We start from the raw sequence: 15508 nt of genomic DNA, 5'->3' as shown, positions 1-15508 counted from the left end.
TTAACTCTTGTATAACTTGTTCTTAATATACTCTTGTAGAATCTCTGTCTGCTTGAGTAATAATCTATAGATTAGCATATATAAGAACTTACAGCTGTCTTTAAGAATAATTAAGTAATTAATCTTTGTTAATTCTAGCAACTCTGCTGCTTTTTCTTCTGAGAAAATATCTTTATAGTCTCTCAATCACTTAGGCACTTCTGTTAGAACTTGATTGTTATCTGATGCGAAAATAGCATAAGAGAGTTTATTCTTGATACACACCACTTAAAGAAATCTACCTGCATTTAGAAGTTCCACTGTTTTCTCTGAGAATTAATATACTATGTCTTGTCCTTCCAGTCTATATCCAGATTAAAATCTTTTAACCACAGTATATCTAGAACTATATTTATGTTGATCATATCAATCATCATAAATGTATATCTTATTATTTTTTTAATCTTTATAAAGTCTGTTATAGTAAGTTGGGTTTTGTAGATACTGTACCAATCAATCTCAGCTCTGTTTAACATCTCAATAACTCTTATAGATGTCTCTGATTGATCTCAGTTTAATTAAGATGCCAGTTTGTAGAAGATACTGTTTACTGTGATATCTGAGTTCAACAGTACAACTTGCTTTGTAAGATTATCTGACAGTATAATCAGTAAGATTAACAAGCACATGCTGTATCTGCTTATCTTCTCTATTAAGTTAACATCCTGTCTTTCTAATGTTTGATCTGAGTCTTGCATAGACTTTGCAGTTCTAGTCTTTGCCCAGTTCTTATTCTTTTTGTCTGTCTGCTGAAACTTGTTGAAGTTATTTATACAGAACTTTGCTTTATGATCTGATTAACTATATCTTAGACAGAACTCTTTATTCATTTGTTATTTATATTTCTCTTTTAATATTTTTAAAAGTAGTTTCACTAATATCTTCTTTATTTATAGATACTGTTCTTCATTGTCTTGTTGAGATATATCTTTTTCTTGAGAGATTGAGATTTTCTGTTTCTTCTTATTTTAATTCTTGTTCTACTGACTTTACTTCTTCTTTTCTAGAATGAACTTAATAAGCATCACTTATTCTTATAATTTTATAATTATTTTTGGTTGGTGTTGCAGTTTATCTAGTTCAGCCCAGATGATTAATCTGAGCTTTATCTGTAGAAAGAGTATATAAAAGAGTTTATCTGATAGACTGTTCAGATTCTGTTTAAGTTCAGTAATATATATGAAAAACAAGAGTATAAATTAATTCTCTTATTGAACAGTATTATGATAATACTGCATCATATCTCAACTATAAGTTATCTCAGATTTAACATTATTCTTACACCATATCTCAAATTCATTCTATAATATGAATAGTTATTCTCTTTCTATTCTCAACATCTGTTAATACATCTGGAGTTTGTTACAAAAATAACTGAATGCTCAGTCAATTCTGATCACATCTGGTTTCTTTTATAATAATTTTCTCAGGTAAAACTGCTGTCTTATTGAAGCTAACTACAATTTGCACTTGTTAAGTAATTTGCTATAGTAATAAGATGCTTTTAGAAGCTTTATATTATTGAAGTTGTCTGACTTCTCTATTAATCATATGTGTAAGAAGAACTCTAAAGAGAAATCATTATTTATTATTCTTTATTTATATTCTATCTGCTTCTGCAGCCTGTATATCTTATTTTATTTGTGTATGTCTGCTAGATTCTTTTGCAGATATATCTTGTTTTCTTCAAAGATCATCTCTCTTTAGATTTCATTCAATATATTGAGAGATATATCTCTGTTGTCTGTATCATCTGCTGATATCTTATTAATAATGGCTTCACTGCTACCAGTATCTTTATCAATATTCATTTTCTTTATATTGATGTCTATCTCTGTCAGGTCTGCAATATGAAGTATTGTCATGGTTTGTCTTGTGGGTTTTGATAATATCATACTAACTTAGGCAATTATATATCAAAGCATTCAGAATGTTAGGAGAACTGGTTGTAGATTATATAGATTTTTCCAGAGTTAGAGATACAAAAGAGCTAAGTAGATACAATACCTGCAACTGATGGAAGAAAGTCATGTGTAGAATATTAGAGTTCTCTAACTAGGAGACTGAACACTAGAGTTCCCACAATCTATATGAATTGTGTGATTCTTATACATTCAGAGTTGAGGTCATATGAATACCTCTGAACATCTGATATTATCCAATGCTTGGTTGGTCTAGATCTACATTTATAATATTTTATGTGTTTTGTGATGAAGTATCTGTTCAAATTGGAGATATTATTACACATACCCCTTTTCTTATATTTGAGAAAGGGGATCAGCAACTTATTCTTGAAAGATCTTGGCAATTTGCTGTCTGTTGGGGGTGCAACATCTTAGAAGATGGTGGAGTGAACTGTAAAATTTATAATAAGAAATGGATGTGTTGCCTAGTTTTTGAAGGCTTTAAGCTAAACTCAAGCAACATAAGATATGTAACTGATAAATTGAACAGTGATCATTTAAATAATTCAATAGACATTTAATCAGGCAGGTGACTGTGGATACAAGATCTGAGAAAGATGAAGAAGATGTGATGAAGACAATGAGTATAAGAATTAATAATGAAAAGGTTGAAGATCAGAAGATTAAAAAGAATAAAGAAGTTGGAAGTGTTGGTAGCATTGCCAGTGTTGATGATTATAGCAATGAGAAGAAACATAATTCTAATATTGATGAATTCAAAAGTGTACTAAGTCTAATTAGATTGACCAGTGTGCTGGTGAATCAAATGAATCAATCAGAAGATAAGAATAATTTTGCATCAGAAGTTTGAATTTTCTGATCTATGCATTCTGATTCAGACAGTGTCACAGCTTACTACAAACATTACACATGTGATATAAATTTCAGCTTAATTTGAAAATCTATTTCATAAAGTGCTTAATCAATTTACACATCTCTGAACAAAAATCATGATTTTGTCATGAAGAAATTGCATCAGATAGATATTTTTAATAGTGGATGAAATATTAGGCTACCTCCTTCAGAGGTCTGGAAAGTGTGCACTGTCTATAACCAGAAAGCTGATAAGATAAGGCTATTAGTATCTGGAAAATCTGATGGAAGCAAGCCAGAAGATCTAAATAATTGAGTAGATGTTTATTTGGATAAGTATTATTCTGAGGAGAAATATATTGTGTTTGATTGTGAATTTGATAATTATATTAAGCCTAGAATTATGTTCTTTTCTGTTGGAGAATGGCTAACAAATAAGAAAATTAAGAAGCTCAAAATTGGATTTGAACTGACAAGTTAGAAGAAGAAATTTTTCATATCAGTTCTTTATAAATATGAAGAGATGTTGGCTTGATCATTTAAAAACCTATGTAGTGTTTATTCTGAATGCTTGCCTTCCCAGATTATTTGAACAGAGCTCCATAAGACTTGGCAGACTAAGACTTATTGAATTTCTTGTGCTCTACATAATAAGCTAATTAAAATCATTCAGAACAGATTAGAAGCTAAAATGTTAGAGCCTTGTTATAATTCATATACCAACTCCTATTTTCTGGTCACAAAGAAACAGAAAGGCAAATTATTTAGTTGATGCAGCACATATGTACAATAAAGTCACTATTCAGGATGCTTTTATTTCTTCTAATGTTAATAAATATACTGAAGACTTTGGTGGACTTGTTATGACTAGTCTATATAACTTATTCTCTGGATATGATAATTTTCTGTTAGCTAAAGAAAGCAGAGATATGACAGTCATTGCAATCTTTATTAAACTCTTTTGCTATATGACTTTAGTTCAAGAGGCAACAAATTTGCCAGCTCAAGCCTAATGTGGGATAATAAAGATAATACACAAGGTTTTTCCAGAGATTGCTCAAGCCTTTATGAATGATCTTAGAGTAAAAGAATCACATATCAAAGATGAAACTGAAGTTCTTCTAAAAATAAGAAGATTTGTTTATGACTATCTCCAGAACCTGAACTATATTCTATAACTTGTTGAAATTTCTGGAGCCAGAATCTCTGGTGCCAAATCTTAATTCTGCATGTCTGAAGTCAATATCATTAGATAGATCTGTGACTATAATAAATGATGATCTGAGGAAGCCAAGATGGCTAAAATTATAAATTAGCCTACTTCTATAAGTGTTAGAGAATTACAAGAATTTCTAAAGCTTGCTGGATATTTCTGAATACTTATAGAGTATTATAGTTGGAATAACTGAATCTTTATATTATCTGCTTTAATAAAATATTAGATGGACATGAACTAAAGAGCAAAATAATATCTTTATACTTTTGAAAGAAAGGTTATGTTCATTTTCTATTGTTCTTCCAATTAATTATGAACAAGATTCTTTGCTTATTACTGTGGCTGTTAATGCCAGTAGATTAAAATGGGAAGAATGCATTATTCAGAAGTAATAAGAAGCTTGACATCCTGTATAATATAAATCTGGAGTATGTAATAATTCAGAGAAAATATATAATGCTGGCAAATAAGAATGCAAAGCTATTTTGAAAGTCTTCAAGAAATTCTGATACCATATCTATAGAGTGCTCTTTACTTTGAAAATTGATGCAAAAACTCTTGTTGCCCAACTTACTAGAACTGCTACAGATGTTTCAGAAGCTTTGATTACTAATTAAATAGCTTGAATATATCTCTTTAACTTTACTGTTAAACATGTTCCTGAAACAAAACACACAGCTGCTGATGAACTGTCTTGCTGAGAACTAGATATTAGGGAACAGTCTGAATCTGAAGAAGATGAAGATCTGTTTATCTTTATGAATTCTATAAGAGCTTTAGCTGGTCAAGCTCTTGATAGTGAAGATCTTAGAATACTGGACTCTACATATTCAGAAGAATGAAAAAAAATTGTATAACATCTAACCACTTTATCAAAACCATTGGGCATGGAAGAAAAAGAGTACATGAGATTCTGAAGAAAAGCAATTAAATATGTGGTGGAGGCTGATCAACTATTTAGATGAGTGGGATCTGGTGTGTCTCTAAGATGTATTGTGGACAACAAAGGACAGCAGGAACAAATTTTACACATGATGTATAATGAATTTGATCATAAAAAGCAAGAGAGAATATGCTCTGCTCTACAAGCTTGATACTGGTGGTCAGAGATATATAAAAATGTGTCTGCTTATGTGAAGCACTATTCTCAATGTTAACAAAGAGATTTATAAAGATTGAGTGAAGAGCTTCATTCTATCTGAGCTTTTATTTATTGGGAGAAAGTTAGAATGAATATCAAGTACATGTCTTTCTGTTAAGAATAAAATTATTTGGTTGTTGCCAGATGTGACTTCACTAGATGAATAGAAGCTAGAGTCTTGAAAAAGACAACAACTAAAGCTGTGACCAAATTTTTTTATAAGAATATCATCTGTTGATAAGGCCTGCCTGCCAAATTTATTATGGATGGAGGACCAGAGAATAAGAATATTATCAAGATCTTACTGAAGAAATTCAACATCAAATGTATTATTATTTTGCTCTATAACTCTTCTGTAAATGGTATGGTGGAAGTTGGCCATAAGTCTTTGGCTGATGAGCTATCTAAAGCTACTAATAGTACTGGAAGAGATTGAATTAAACATTTTTCTGTAATTCTGATAATGGATTGAATGATAACTAAGACTAGTACTAGTATCTTCTCTTATAGATTGCTAATAGGCCAGAAGACAGTTCTTCTGATTAAACTTGAGATTTCTACTTGATAAATGATTTTCTGGTGAAAGATTTGAATAACTGAAGATCTGCTTCTGATGCAGGTATGACAAATTAAAAGATAAGATGAGAATATCTTGAAAGTAGCACATCATCAGCTCTGAATGCATGCTAGAAATAAGAAATACTTTGATAATACTTATAATATTTGGACCAACCCTCTTCTACCCAGAGACCTTGTCTTGCTTCACAATATCAAAGAGAAATAGAATATATCTAGAAACAACACTTTGTGCTTTTGATAACTAGAATCTTATAGAGTTAAGTCTGCCAATCAAGAACTAGATTCCTATCATCTTGAAGAATTAGACAGCACTGAATTCAGAGAATCTATTGCAGAAAACAGATTAAAGAAGTATCTTATGAAATCTGGAATGAAGCTATTCAATAATAGCTCAGCAGATTCTGATGTAGAGATGGAGAACATCTCTTAAAGATATGCCACCAGAAGTTGATCTAACATTCTCTCTAGCAGTTTCTTGAATGTTGGCTTCCTGAATCAGAGTGAAAATGAAAATGATTGAGCAACGAAGCAAATATGATTTCCAGCTGTTATACCAGATAACTGGAGCTTTGCTGTTGTTATACCTTCACAAGATGTTTAATTTGTTGTGTTTTGTTTGCAAAAGTGAAGTTTTTGCTTGCTTATTCAGGAAGTTTCTTTTATTTGCCTGCAAAGTGAAGTTTTTACTTGCTCTTTCAGAAAGTTTCTCTTTCTTTGTTATTTATATAAGTCTTCACTTTTTCTGAATTTTTGAGAGAGATTTAAAGACTGATTTTTCTTCCCTGAAGCTTTTACTTTCTTTTACATTCAAGCTTGATTCTTTTTACAGATTTAACATTTTCTTCTATTCTGTTATTCTGACATTTGCAAATTTTTTGATTACTGATATTCTTCAAAAATGGCTGGATGAAGCAACCTGCCTCCTTTAGCACCAGCAACTGAAAACCAAGGCCTGGTCATTACCAGAGACAGTGAGGTCAACTTGAATAGCTATTTCTTCAATAATCTAACTGCAGCTATAGAATATATTGATAATCAAGCTCTGCACTGCTGCTATAGTCTGCAAGTTGAAGTGACAAACACACTTATGTAAGTAACTGATGTGGTTACTGACTTAGTGGCCTATTTCTATTGATATGTTGAAAGATTCAGAGCTTGGCAACATGTTATGCATGCTAATTTCAAAGCTGATTTCCATAATGCTTGAAAGATTACTTTGAATATTGAATGATATTATATTGATATGCAAAAGATCAAGAATAGACTTGTTGTTACATGGGGTATAGACAGAATTAATGCTATATGGTCAAAAGTAGAAAGTCTGTAAGCTGCACAAAAGCTTTGCCATACTCTAAATATCTACAAGAATTGAGATAAGTTTGTTAATAATATTAACAGTGCAGTACTCTGAAGACTAGATGCTACAGAAGCTGAACATTGCTGAAGCTTAGCTATATTGTCAGATAATTATACTACAGCTGACAAAGAAGTTAATTGTGCTTGTGAACTTTCTTCAAGAGATGCTCTATACTGATAAGAACTTACTATTGAAAACTATAGTCTTCTATAGCTGTTAGCTCTTTCACAGTCATCTAGCTTCCAATGTTTAATTCAGGATATTGCTAGAAGCCCTCTCACTGCAAGCAGTCCCTGAGATCTACTAGAAGAACTGCAGTTACCAAGATCACCAAGAGATGTTCCCATGAATGAAATATTAATGCTGCATAGCCACAATGTATTGGGAGCTTCTATACATAGTACAATATTGATTAGATTATGTAGATTGGAAACTGGCTAATCACAGTCAACATTTGAATTCACTAGTGTGCTGGCCAATTTACCCAGCCAATTAGAAGCTTCAAAGTACTGCAGTGAAAGAATTATAGCTGTATCAGCACACTAAACTCTTCAAGACCTAGATAATAAAGATGAGTCTGTTATTTCTTCTGAAAGTAATAAGAAAATACCCTGATATGAATGAGAAGAATCTGTCATGACAGTATATTCTGATACTTGCTGTTGCTGTGGTTTCAAACAGCAACTTCTGCAGAAGATAAAGAGCACAAAAATATGTTCAGAATTAAAGCTTATTTGTATTCTGGAGCAATTAGAAAAGATCTTTAGTGATAAGAAAGCTGATATCTATCTATACTATAACCATACAAAACTAATAACTTCAAAACTTGGTTTACAGGCTTGCATACTTCATAAAGAGAAGCTTTTCAACTGTTTAGCTTATATTTATAGAAATTGTTACAATATTAGCTAAGTCAAGACTGATGACAGTATCTATTTCTGGTTCTGTTTAGCAAATAGACCAGCCAGAGCTGAAGATACTTTAGATATTTACTAATTCAAACATCAGCTGATTATTTCTCTGACTACAAAGATAAAGATCTTTGACTTTAACTAATATATGTGAATAACTGGAGTTAACAAATTCACCACCAGTAATCTTCAGAAGAAATGGAAAACAACTGGATCTGTTGTTATTCTTTAGCTAATGTACTGGTGGAATGATAAATTACAAGATGCTACTACTACAGTTCTCACCTGTGTCAATGGTGAATATGACATGTACTACTATCATCAGCAAATAATGAGAGATCACAACAATTATGGATGGTTAAGAACAATATATCATAGTATTAGCCAACAACTTATGCACCAGGACTCTGTATACTATCTATAGTATGTACTGACAAGATCTGACTATACTTAAAAATTAATCTTCTATCCATACTACACCAAGTATGCTAAGCTAGAAGATAAAACTGGGTTTTATTATATTAATATTAATGTTCTAGATGCTATTACTACTGGAAAAGATGTTAACATAATACAAGAATTCTTGATCTTAACTGCAGAAAAGTCTGGTGACTGTACAGAAATCTTGCTAGAAATGCATAATTATCTAGAAAATTGGTAGAGACTAGTTAAAGAATAAGAGTTATTCACTAATAATTATGTTTACTGCATTAAGAACACAATGTATATCAAAAATGATGAAAGAAGATTTAGTATTAGATGAACTGATGTTATTTGCAAGTCTGATGATGTTTGAATTTCAAGCTCTCTGCTATCTTATAAAGCTCATGGACCATGCAAGAAGATCTGATGTATTATGCTACTCTGATATATGGTAATCCAAGAGAACCATGAATATCTAGAAGTTAATAAAGCTGGTACATGATTCTAGCTCTCTGCTGCATATAGAGATCTAGTTCCAGAGCCTTTGTCTCCATCTGGCCATTCAAATTATTATGCATTGGTTCCATATTGATTCCCTACTGCTATTCAATTACAAGGCTTAGGAGATATATTGAATGCTCTGGTAGAATGAATTAGATGGAACAACTCCATGGTAATTAAGAAACTTGATATTCTCTTTGGCTCTGATGATAAAAAGGCTCAGAACTTTACTAATAACTAGTGTCTAAAGATCATACAAATTGCTTTGAATGCTATTGTCAAGATCTACTAAATTAAAAAGAAAGCTTTTAGCAATAAATTCTATTGGCATTGCATGCACAACAACATTGACTAAATGTTTGTTCAGCCTTCCCCTTCTTATAAGAACTTGATGGAAGAAGAGAATCATGGTGATTACTATTAGAGATTGCTGCTACTACTTTTCTTATTCTTATTTCCTATGTTTTTTCTTATCAGACTGCTTATTACTATTTATTATTCTCTTATTTTACTAAATTGGTTTTATTTTATTTTATATGTTGTTTGTTATCAGAGGACACCAACACTCTAAGCCAGAAGAAAATGTAGTAGAGATTTCAGTATCTTATTAGAATAAAGATTGTTCTAGTCTGAGGCACAAACCATCTCAAAGCTACTATCTCTAAGCTATATAAATCATCTATAGCTCCTGCATCTTGCTTATTATCTTTACACACTATTGCTCTTTTCTACACACTTATTCTTTATTACTAGTTTGATTATTAGTTAGAGAATATGAAGATTTCTTGTTTATGAAACTTGCTACTGTTTCTTATTAGAGCTGCCTGTGTTAGTACAGGGCTCTTTAGTACTATTACTTCTTATGAGCTTAGGCATCTGTTAGAATATATCTATCTCTACACTTACTACTTGACCATACTCTTACTATATTGTGATTTTTCATCTTTCTTGCGCTCTCACTATATTAACCAACTTATCTATCTTGATGAGGCATTCTATTGTACCCCACTTCAATATAAATCTTGCTACTCTTTGTTAAAAAAATCTTATTTATCTATTTTTCACTCTGACTGCTGAAATTCTGTCTCAGCAAATCTTACTTGTACAGAGAGATTGTTTCTCTATATCTTTAGCAGCAGATTTAACACACTTATAGTTAATTTATTATAAATCTTTTTGTCTTTCATCACTATGTTTACACACATAGAGAAAATTCAGAATTTTTTATAATTTCTTTGTTAAATCTCTTCAGTATCTCTAGCTAGTGCTTTTTGAACTAACTTAATTATCTTGATATCACTAAATCTCTTCTGTGCTATCTTTACTTCTCTGCTTTCAATAATAAGAGCAGCATATACTTGAATATCTTCTTTACTAAAGAAAGTTTTTTCAAATAGGTTTCACTTTAGAATATTATCTGTATATTATTCATGTATATATATTAAAAGATTAATATTCTTTTCTAGTTTGATATAATCTGGTCTTTGTAATAATCTGTCAGCTGGATTATACTTCTCAGAGTGATAGAGAATGTTAAAGTTATACACTTTGAGAATCTTAATCTATCTTATATATTATTATTATGCTATCTTGTTTGTGGACTTCATAAATAAATAAAGATTTGCATGATTTATAATAATCTCTACAGAGTACTTTATTTCTTCTAAGTACTGTTATTAATAAACAAATACTCAGACAATGGCTAATATCTTCTCATCTGATATGATATAAACTTGTTAGACCTGATCAAACTTGAATAATTAGTAAATAACTGAATACTATCTGTTGTTATTATTATTATTATTATTATTATTATTCATTATAGTCTTATGCAGTCAGTGGCTATAAAGACTACCTAGCAGCTAATCTGTTAGGATTTAATTAATATACATTATAGAAACTGAAAAAAGAGGGAAATCAGAGTATTTCAAGGCAATATGAGATATTCTTTCTCCATAAAAGTCAAATAACAGATAGTATATAATATTAATTTCAAGAAAATTCAAAGTTCTTGTAGCAGTGTCGTACAAACAAAGGAAACAAAGTTAATAAATTTGGGAAAGCCACTATCTAGTAGCTATTCCAGTACATTTTAGAAATAAAACTAGCCATTTTAAACCTAATTCAGTTTCAAAAATAAAATTTAAAGATAGTTGAGAAATATTAAGTTCTTGTTGAATTTTTCTTCTTTCAGTTTGATAAGCTAAGTAGTCCAATAGTAAATACTTTGGGTTTTCAACACAATTGCAGAAAGAGCATAAGTTAGAAGAGTAATGAGATAATCTTACTAGATAAGATCTGAAATATTCATAACCAAGCTTCAATTGACAAATAGTTGACCATATTTTTTTAGATATAGAAAGTATAGAAGCTTTCTATCTGGGTTTTATCTTGAATTAAGAGTAGTGATTTGTAGACTTTTCTCTATTAAAAAGATCTTTATACCACTTTATCATTTCTTGTTCTTTAATTTGTCTCTTAATATAAGTAAGAGATATATATCTCTCTGAACAAACTTGATTTAATTCTGTAGCTCTTTTTGCTGCTAGATCAGCTTCTCTATTTCCATGTATATTTACATGTGCAGGAACCCAATAAAGATATATATTAATTTGCTGATTTTTAATATACTTAGCAGTTTTTCTTATAGACTCTAGATACTATAAGCCAGAATTAAGGTCTTGATTCAAGAGTCTCTGAATAGCAGCTTGACTATCAGAAAACACCCAGATATCTAATATTGATCTTGATTGAGATTGAGAGATAGAACTTGCTAATTTAAATGCTTTATCTATAGCAAATAGTTCTGCATTAAAAACTTCAAGATATTTGTCTAGGTTCTATGAAAATCTAGTATTATCTTGTAGATTGTATACATCAGCACCAGCATATTGATTTTCTTCAGCTTTGGATCCATCTGAATAAAGAATTAAAGATCTATTATTTAGACTTTTAATTCTATTTATATGACTATCTTTAACTATTTTCTTGTCTGAATTTTCAATTTGAATATCTATTAAATTAGCTAGATTTTCAGATCAAGATGCATTTTATTTTGCTTTGATTCTCTCTGTTTTTAGAGAAGATAATATGTTTGAAATCATTGAACAAACTCTGAATAGTTGTCTTGAATACCTTTTTGTTTGTTGATTTTTCTTCTTTTTCTTTTGTTTAATGTTTGTTCAACATATTGTTTAGTTCTAATTGATTTCAATCTAAAAACCTTCCCTAATCAAGATCAATACCATTGTTATAAGATGGAAAGCTAGAAGATACTTTTTCTCTGATTGCATATTCTTTTAGCATTTTTAATAGTCTAAAAGCATAATTTCTGCATAGTCTATTGGATCTTACTTTGGCAGGAGGAATAGCAGCTTCAATCTCCATAGTATAGATTGGAGAAGTCTTAAAAGCTTCTAAAATCTTTCTTAAAGCAGAGTTCTGAAGTTTCTCATACTTATTAAGAAGATTCTTTTGATTTTTCCACCAGATTTGAACATTATAATCAGCTACTGAGGCAATACAAGCTATATAAAGTTGTCTTATAGCTTGAAAAGTAAGACCTTTTTCAGTATTTGAAAGTTTAATTACTTAATTAAGAACTTTCTTAGCAGCTGATATCTTGATTTCAATATGGTTCTTAAAAGTAAGAGTATTGTCAAGCTAAATACCTAACCATCTCACTAATCTTTTTGGTTTGAAAACTTGATCATGTAGTTTAACTGAGTTTTCTTCACTAAATAACTTTGTAAAGTGAATTAGCTCAGTTTTTTCCATATCAAACTGAACTACATGAGAGTTTTGTCTATTAAACATTGCTTTCAAAGCTTTATCTAATTTAGAGCAGTTTTCTTCTATTGAGAAAAAGAAGATAACAAGTCCAGTATCATCTATATAACTAGGGATTCTGACATCTTTAAGAGTTAAATCTTTGTCATTTTTGAAGAGAAATATAATGTATATAGAGAATAGTATTGGAGACAGAGATGAACCCTGAGGAATTCCAATATTTATAGAGATCTTTTCTTGTTGTTTCTCACCATCAAAAACTAGTTAGATTTTTCTAGTTTGCATAAAATAAAAAATCCATATAGCTAGTGATTTAGGTAGTTGCAAATCAGAAAAGATTTTTAAAAGTCTATTTAATGAAATATAGTTAAATGCTTCTTTTATATCAATAAAAAGAGCTGATGCTACTAATTTATTAGCTTTTGCTAGTTGAATATCAAGTACCAAGCTCATTAAAGCATCTATAGCAGAATATTGCTTCTTACCTCCAAACTGATCAATATATAGCAGTTTATTTTGTGAAGCTCAATAAGAAAGTCTAGAAGCAATAATTCTCTCTATAACCTTTCCCAAACAGTTAAGAAGAGAAATGATTCTGTAAGATTTTGGTATTGAAGCTTTTTTATTTAGTTTCTTTAGAATAACTACAGCAGCTTCTCTCCAGATTTTAGGATGGTATCTCTTTTCAAATAGTATAGAGTATAGCTTGAATAATCTATCTTTGAGTACTGGATAGATTTTTTGTAGTATAAGAAAAGATATACCATCTGGGCCAGGTGCACTAGTTATAGAACCTGAAAATATAGAGTTCTTGATCTCTATTTCTTGAAGACTAGGCCAAACCCAATCTGGATTTTCATGATATTCATTCCAATCTATTGGTGGATAACTTGGTGGTTCTCTGAAAAGAGTTTTTATAAAAGCATTGCATTTTTCTTCAAATAAAATGACTTTATTTTTTATTTCATTTTCAGAATCTGAGAATTTTAGGATTGGAGTTTTTTCTACTCTTTTTTCCTTAGTATACTTATATGCTTTAAAAATCTCTTTTTCTTGAGCATTTTCAAGAAATTCATTTCAACATGATGACTTTGCCTCTTTAATAGCATTAAAGTAGTCATTTTTAGTTTGTTGAAAGAATTCTAGACTAACTTGCTTATTCTTCAGATCTTTAAAAGCCTTTGTCATGGCTTTTCTCTTGACTTTTAGCTCATTATTCCACCAAGGTTTGGATCTTTCAGTTATTCTCTTTTTGGGAATATGTTTTTTAATAGAGACTTGAATTAGATTTCTTAATTTAATTGCTTCTAATTCAAGTTCTGTTGAAGTGTTCTTTATTGAACTCTATTGAAACTCTTCTTTATCTAAATTTTGAAGAAGACACTTATTTACTTCATCCCAATTAGCTTTCTGAAACTCCTAGCCCTACAGCCACTCTAGCCCTGGAGTCCCTAAGGCCTATCCAGGGGTCAACCAGGCCTGTAGGGAATGCAAACACAGGGGGATACACCTTAAGCTATTATATATGCAGCTATAATAACTGACTGCTGCAAACTGTTCTCTCAAGCCAGCATTAACCATTCTGATTTTATTTAAGCCACTACTGCCCAGCCTACTGATCTAGTAACTAGTTCTAGAAGCTAGCTAGTCTACTAGCTACTAAACCCCACCTTTCAGTTGGTAATCTCAGCATCCCAGCCTACCAATTAGCTGTTAAGATCTCACCATTAATGACTAACCAATTATCTCAAGAGATAGTTAACTATCTCAAGAGATAACCAGGGGTGCTCTTGTTGGATGGTTTTCAAATGCATTCTCCTGAATTGGCACCCCACTTAGTCACTTAATTATTAGTTATTATTGGATCACTAGGTGGAGTAGCTTTTAGTAGTGCAGTGGAGTCTACCCACTCACATCATTTTAGCTTCACCAGATGCTAGATGGACCTACTATCTCTACTCAATTATCAGTTATTATTAGGTAACAGATAGTAAGTAGCTTTTAGTAGTGCAGTAAAGCCTACACACTTGCATTCATTTTAGCTTCACCAGATGCTAGGTGGACCCACTATCTCTACTCAATCATTAGTTATCATTAGGTGAAAGATAGTAAGTAGCTTAGTAGAGCCATGAGCATACATGGGTTGCCTTTTACACTGTAACTTTGGTGGGTAAAAAAGTGTGCCATTTGAAGGATTCAAACCCCGCACCCTAGAGTGCACATGCAGCTCATTTTACCAGTGAGCCACCTGGCAAATACTATCTGTTGTTAAACAGCTATAGTAATATTATATTTGCAGCATGTTTCAAAGTATTTATCTTCAGACATATTCTATATTCTAAATTATAGTAATAAATAGCAGACTCTCTAAAGAAGACTAGCTTTAATTTACAAAATACTTCTCTGACAGTAGATATCAGAAGAAATAATTTCTTCTTTTATTTTTTTTCACTATCTTTTAAGAGATCTGTCAACAATATTATAATAATCAAGTACTTTCATATGAATCCCTGATAAAAGTTTGCAAAACTCAAAAATATCTGAATATTATAAAAAGTTTATAACAAGAATTACTTTATAATTATCTGTACTTACTTTAGATTCATCTTAATACTTTTATTATTAATAATATATCTGAGATATAAGATTGTTTATCTTTTAACAGTGTACTTAGCAAGCTTTGCAAATAATTGATATTTTCTTAGATGCTTTATCACTAGTCTAAATATTTTTTATACTATTTTTTTGAAACAGAGAAAATAAAAATATTGTCTA

Source organism: Coccidioides posadasii, chromosome 5 (genome assembly GCF_018416015.2).
Source record: "Coccidioides posadasii str. Silveira chromosome 5, complete sequence".
Lineage (NCBI taxonomy): Eukaryota > Fungi > Ascomycota > Eurotiomycetes > Onygenales > Onygenaceae > Coccidioides > Coccidioides posadasii.
Note: the sequence above shows the minus strand (reverse complement) of the source record.